At 35.7% G+C, this 7,589-nt stretch overlaps 1 non-coding gene across 1 annotated transcript; it reads left to right on the top strand.

The window, feature by feature from the left end:
- Positions 1 to 6,959: 6,959 nt before the first annotated feature.
- On the top strand, positions 6,960 to 7,061 carry LOC119535597. Its single transcript, XR_005217219.1, has one exon. It is a non-coding gene; the product is annotated as a U6 spliceosomal RNA (small nuclear RNA).
- The last annotated feature ends 528 nt before the right edge of the window (positions 7,062 to 7,589 follow it).

The following is a 7,589-nucleotide window of genomic DNA, read 5'->3' as shown; positions in this document are numbered from 1 at the left end:
CTGCAATCGACTTTTCTTCCAGTGTTTATGTAGTGTCGGCAAGGAAGCACTGCTCAGCAGTCAGCATAAACTAGGTTATGCTGTAGTAAAACAAAACAAAACATGAAATTCAACAGTTGAACACAATAAAGGTTTACATGTTCCAAGCAGAGTAGGGGCAGCCCCTGTTCCACAGTCACTCAGGGATTCAAACTGATGGAGGTGCCGCCATTGTATGAGGCTGCAGGCTTTGTGGCAGCATGGGAAGGCACAGGCTGGAGAACTGCAAAGGAGTTTTTACTGCCTCAGCCGAGAGGTGACACGTTATTTCCATGCATGTTTCTTTGGACAGAACTAGTCACCCTGGCCTCCCTAACTGCAAGAACATCTGGGAAGTTTAGTTTCCCATGCGTCCAGGAAGGAAAGGATAATTGGATAGGTGATACTTATTTCAGCATTCTTGTGGGACTTAGAGCACATAGATGGTATCTGGGAGTAGAGAGATTAAAAAAAAAAGTGTGAACCAGCAACCTGGATAAAACTAAACACAACTGGCCACTCCATACCATGTATTATTCTCCTTAAATCAAGGTAAATGGGTATCAATCCATCTTTCTACATTTTTTTGATACATAATCAATATTCAATTTCTTCACATGGTCAAAGGTAATAACTCTGGCAGCTATGAGAGAAGGGAAGATCAATTTACCCTCATAGCCAGTGCCCTCAACATACAATATTCTTTTATGCCATGTTCAGACTTACAAGTTTTTAGGAATAAATGCTTTGGCGATAATCTTTGCAGAATTACGGCAAACAAAATTTGCTTTCAAAAATCAAGCTCATTAAGCCTACTTATAATATGCCTAAGAGTCACCCCCAGAGAACCTTTTTCTTTGCTCAGATTTCTCCTCTCTCTCTAAGCCAACTCTGCAAATAAACTCACTGCCCTCCCCCCTACATGGGACATACCTCCCAGGGGAATAAATCTCCTTGGCAACAAGGGACAGGAGTCCCAAGGATGAGCCTGGCCTTGGCATCATGGGAATGAGAATGTCATCTTGACCAAAAGGTGGAAAAAATTAAACAAAGTTTCAGTGGCTGAAAGATCTCAAGTAATGTCGAGAGGTCATTCTGGAGGTTATTCTTACATATTATATAGACATTCCTTTTTAGTTTCTAGTGTATTAGAATAGCTAGAAGGAAATACCTGAATCTGTTGAACAGTAATCCAGTAGACTTGATTCTTGATGATAATCGTATAACTATATAGCTTTTGTTGTGTGACCATGTGATAGCAAAAATCTGGTGACTGACACTCCCTTTACCCAATGTATGGGCAGACGAGTAATAAAATAATGACAATATATATATATAAATAATAGGGGGTATGGGGGTAAGGGATGGTTTGGTTGTTCTTTTTTATTTTTATTTTTTTCTTTATTTTGGAGTAATGAAAATGTTTGAAAATTGATTGTGGCTATGAATGTACAACTATATGATACTATGAGCCACTGATTGTGTACTTTGGATGGATTATATGGTGTGTGAGTATATCTCAATAACATTGCATTAAAAAAAAGTAGCACACAAAACATAAAAATCAAGCTCACAAAGAAATACAAAATACAATGGCAGTGTTTAATCCTAATTAGTTTAGAAAATTCCTTCCCAAACTTAGATTTTTGGAGGGTTCTAAATCATTAACCACTTCAATCTTTGATAAAATTGTACCTTAGATTTTGCTTCAAATATGAAAATATTTCTACTTACCCAGATGAATTTTTTAAATATGTATTAAAATTAAACTACTTTCCATGCCAAGAATTAGGTACTCAGAATTCAATAGCATGTCATAAAGTGAGAAGTTCACTGTTGCTGGGAAAAGTAGCAATGTTGCTTCTGTTTTATAAGAAGAAGAAAGGAAGAAACTATCAACTATCACATAATAGTTAGAACAGATGGATGCATGAGATAGGTTTTAGTAGATTTTCTTTTTTAAGGAATACAGGTAAAATACCTTATCTGTGTCTCTGAATTAATAAAACAGGAGTAATCACCTATTGCTAGAGCATTTGATTGGGGTTAACAAGGTAATATTGGTAAATTGCTTTAGAAGTCTCAGATGAAGAAGAGAGTAAGAAAATAGTTAACTAAATTCTGATTACAATACACTTATATGTGTGCAAACATATACATCTGTTTACTTATGTATATGTATGTGTCCCAATGGATCCTCCATGTCCCTGTGTTATCTAGTACAGAGTTTCTCAACTATGGCACTATTAACATTTTGGGCCCAATAATTCTTTGTTATGAGGACTGTCCTTTGTATTATAGGATGTTTAGCAGCCTCCCTGGCCTCTACCCAGTATATGCCTGTGGCACCTCTCCCTCTAGTTGTGTCAACCTAAAATGTATCCAGATATTGCGAAATGTTCCATGGTCGGCAAAATTGCCCTCAGTTGAGAACCACTGATCCAGAGGCTAAGAACTACTTTCCATGCCAAGAATTAGGTACTTAGAATTCAATAGCATGTGAGGGAGTTAGAGTACGAGAAAATTCATGGATTTTGCCAGAAGAGAGATTTTAAACTAAATTAAAAGAGAAAAAAAAAAGGTTATTATTATTATTTTTTAACATTTTAGCCTAAAGAAAGCATTTTGGGGAACTTGATTAGCTGATTCAAAAATATATATGGAAGAAAAAAGGTCAAGAATAATTAAGATGATTTTCACCAAAATTTGTAGAGAAATTGCCCTATTAATTAACTGTTATATTAATTGAGGTGGTGTACCATGGTACAGGAAAAGACAAACAGACAAAGTAAACATGATCGAAAGCCTGAAAACATATTCAAGCACTATCATTTGTGGGATCTGGAACAAGAGTGCAAATGGAGACTCACATACCGTAAATCTAAATATATAACTCTAACTATCAAACGATTATATGTAACATGTTTCAGCCTTTTACCTGGACATATATGCCTTCATAATAATGTGGAAGGCCATGTTTGAATTTAGAATATTTGGATTCCTTGGAGTTTCATGCCAGAATGTGGTGGTACTTGGAAAGGAAGCCCCTGACCCCAACACCTGGGCCTTTATTTATGTTCTCTTCCCATTCCCAAGGGTCTCATGCACACAGACGTGTGGACAGCAGAGCCCTAGCATGTTTATACAAACCTCTTCAGACAGCCATGATTTGGCCAACCTTCATGCCTGGGAGCACACCTTTTGGTGGTAAGGTCTGCCCTTGGGAGAAGCAGATTGTGTAGACTCTGTTAGTGGGCTCAAAGCCATAAGGTCAGGAAATTCTGGGTTCCAGGATATCCCTAGGTAGGTGTAAAATTGGGGCTTGGGCTCTGGGTGGGCATGTCCATTGGCTCGCCATCTCCTCTTACTGTGCGGAGGGAAATGATGCAGGAGGACCACAGCAGATCCTTTGAAGCATGGATTCTAGGCTAGGGGCCCCTCTTCCTGGAGTCTATGTGAGGTACTGCAAAATACATATGGGAATGTTTTTATATGACTGAGTCTTTCAAACCCATGGGGAAAGCCTGGAACATTCAACAAATTGTATTGGTACATCAGTTATCCATATGGAAAAAATAAAATTAGGTTTCTTACCTTAAAGCAATACAAAATAAATTCAAGCTATACTGCATACCTAAATATGAAAGCAAAGTTTAAAACTTGTAAAGAAAATATAAGAGAATAACTATGACTTCAGGAACTGTGGCATGTGAGGCTGCAGGGGAAAGTCAGACAGATGCAGCACTGTGACTTTCCCCATAGGTACACAGTTGACATGTTGAGAAATTTAAAGGATCGGTTAGTCATTCTGCAAACATGTGGTCAAAGAGTTTAGAGCTTCAATTCAAAGAAGTCAGTATTTGTTTTGATGAGCAATATAATTATTATGCTTACTCCTCAGAGATGGGACACACAACCCTCCATCCCCAAATTAGGTTCTGATGCTGCTGCATATACAAGAAGAAGATGTGAAAAGCTTTATCACTCACATAATGAAGCTTTCTGGGGAGAGCAGAGCAGGCTCCCACAGGTACAAAAATGGCTTAGGAGAGTTGGGAAAGAAGACCGGCTTTTATGGTGTTTAGGGGCTGTCTCCTTGCACCCTGTTTGAAATTCTCCCATGCTCCAAGATTCCTGGCTCTTATCTGCTTATCCATATGGGGCAGAAAGGTTAGGTGGAGTGGTGGGACTAGAAAGCTGTCAACAGTCAAACATTGAAAGTGGAGTCAGACCCGTTACTGTAGGAATAATGCATTATAACATTATTTGAAGACTTCTGATAAAGTGATACTTTTTCTAATGGCTCAAACTTTCCAAAATTCATAATTTAAGACAATAAGTTTTCTACACAATAGTTTATGAAAGGTTTATTTTAAATTTGTTTCAAGTTATAATTTTTTCATTATGTATATTTTGGGGGAAAATCCAATCAATAACATTTAGTTCATGATTAGAAACAAAAATATAATAAATAATTCATTACTATACACAGTGATTTTAAAAATAGAAATGTATTAAGACCTGAAGACTATAAACTATATTCTTACCAGCCCTACTTTCCATACCTAATCCCCCTTTGCTGTTGCTCAGTTTAATGATTCAGTTATATTTGTAAATGATGGAGGGTCTTTTATAAAATTACTTTCCTTTGTGCTGAATTATTTTGTAGAAGAAAACTTTAAACATTATATGTAACTAAATTTCACATTTGTTGGCATTTGGAACCATAAATCTCATATTTAATATAATTGTACACAATTACAAACATATACTTTATTGGAATATTAAAATTGGAGCTCTCCATTTGGTGAAACTGAAACTTTAAAATTTAATATAATGTTCTTTTGCAAATTATTAGAACACTTCACACATTCAGATTTCTGTGGAATCTATGGTATTGTTACCCATGATGGCTTGAATTTTATCTTTTTACAAAAACTGGTTGCTACACAAATTAATATTATAAGATAGACGGAAGGGAAATATTTTAACTATTTAAGTTTTTTAAAATTTAGAATCATTTATATATGTTATTAAATGAAAATTAGTTGCTTCCTTCAAGATTATAAACATTAAGGAATGTTGAAAACCACTTACAAACCAGCATACAATAAAATTTTACCTGGGCTATTTGGAGGTGACTTTGATATGTATCCAAAGAACAGCAAGCCAGGAATGAGGTTTACTTATGTTATTTTATAAACAACGTCATTATGGAAAGAGCCTGGGTCTTAGAATTAGAAGGCCTGAAGTCCGATACCAATTCTTTCACCAAATACGTAACCTGTCTCATGAGACTTAATACCCTATAACTTCAATCCTGTCAACTCAAATTTGTAGATAATAACCCCTTAAGGCTTTTCTGTGAATAGTAAGTAGCTTGGCATTTAGTAAACAAATTTTAATTATCTTCCCTTTCTTTTCTCTTTGAAACACAGAGCAGAAATAGAACCAGGAGAAGAAAGGATGTGTCAGATAGTCTGACAAAATGGCAGAACTTGCTGCAGATCTGTTGGGTAATATATAACAAAATAATTTCTTAGCTTCATGGCAGAGTTTGAAAGAACAAAAAGGAACCCCTTGTGTCAGAATTGAATAGGAAATTTGAAGCCACACAGATAAATGAGAGCTGATGTTTCAGGGATTTATAGGAGTGTCATGTCTGAATGGAAGTGTGGGTGACTGAGGTTTTCATCAGGGAAAAGAGATGTGGCTTGAGACTTAAATTAGTAGGGCTTATAACTGTTCACAATACTTGGAGACTGAAAGAGGTACATTGTCAGTGAAAATGAAACTAAAAAAATTATTCCACCAGCTCAGGGTAGAAGCAAGAGATCAATCTTGCCATCCATTTGGGGTGACGGTTGGAAAAATAAAGTCCCTTAAGAAAATCAAAACACCAGACAAATAACAAATACTTGTGTGGTGTTTAAATATATAATGTACAAGCAAGTAATTAACATAACATTAAAATACCTATTTCAGAAGACAGAGGTTCAAGATAGAAAAGGACCTCCTGATTTCCATTGTGCTAAGTGAGTAAGAGACACACATTTAGAGTGTTAATCCATTGAAATCTCAGCATTTATTTGTTACTGCAGCATACCCTATTTATTCAGACTAATACAGATATTTGTACTGCAAAGTGGGATGCTGCTATAACTGAAACCTAAAATCACCAAAATATATATAGGCTGTAACTAAAACTGAAAATATACCAAAATATATGGTATTGGCCTAGCAGTTGGGTAAAAGATAAAGAGGAAATTACCAGAGGTCAGAAATATGTCAACTCATGTTATGCAAAGTCATAACATGGGTAAAGTTGATGCCTGGGATAATCTTGGAAGCAGACCATGAATTTATTGTGCTGACAGTTTTAACAGAAGAAATTGAAAATAATATTTGATATTAGATACATGAAAAGTCTCCAAAATAATCCATAAATTCAATGCCTTCCCAGTCAAAATCCCAATAGAAAACTGCACAAATTGATCCTTAAATTCATAGGGAAGAATAAAGGACCCCAAATAGCTAAGGCACTTCAAAAAAGAGGGATAAGGGGAGAGACTTACCCCAACATTTATTATTCTATAGCCATTAGTGTAAAAATTATATTATTTAAACCCAAAGACAGTGAGAATTTGAAAGTAGGCACAATAGGGTGGGGGCAGGGAGGGACAAAAAAACCTTTTTCTCTAGAAGAACTAGGATAAGAATAGAACAGATTTCTCATCAGAAACCATGTAAAAATGAGAGTGAGGTGAAATATTTAAGTGTTGAAAGAAAAAAAAAACACATCAACCAACAATACTATATTCATTGAAATCATTCTTCAAAAGTGAAGGAGAAATGAATATTTTTCAGAAAAACAAAAACTGAGGAAATTTATTGCCAGTAGACCTCTCCTGTAGGAAATGTTATAAGAAGTTCTTCAGTGCTTTCTTTGGCTGCAAATATATTAAAATTGGAAGGAAACAGAGATTAGCATGGTCCCTCTGCAAGGACAAAGCAGAAATTTGTGTGAAGCATTCTGTGTTTTTCAGATATTGTATGATGTCACTAATATGAAATAGTTAAAATAAGAAAGTTCAAAGAGTCAGAAATAAGAATACAGGTTACAAGGGGCTGGGGTGGGGTAGGGAATGGAGAGTTAATGCTTAACTTGTACAGAGTGTATATTTGGGTTGACTCTAAGTTTTGGTAATGGATGGTGGGTGATGGTAGCATAACATTGTTAATGTAATTAACAGTACTGAATTATATATTTGAATGTGGCTAAAATGGGAAATGTTAAGTTGTACATATGTTGCTAGAATAAAAATTTTAAAAAGAAACAAACATAGGACTGTACTACACAGACCCTATTGTAAATGTTAGACTATAGTTAATACTGCAATTATGTTCTAGTTTGCTAAGGCTGCCGGGATGCAGAATACCAGAAATGGATTGGCTTTTATAAAAGGGGGTTTATTTAGTTACATAGTTACAGTCTTAAGGCCATAAAGTGTCCAAGGTAATGCATCAACAATTGGGTACCTTCACTGGAGGTTGGCCAATGGCATCCCGAA

This window comes from Choloepus didactylus, chromosome 5 (genome assembly GCF_015220235.1).
Source record: "Choloepus didactylus isolate mChoDid1 chromosome 5, mChoDid1.pri, whole genome shotgun sequence".
NCBI classification, from domain to species: domain Eukaryota; kingdom Metazoa; phylum Chordata; class Mammalia; order Pilosa; family Megalonychidae; genus Choloepus; species Choloepus didactylus.
This window is presented reverse-complemented; position numbering and strand designations above follow the sequence as displayed.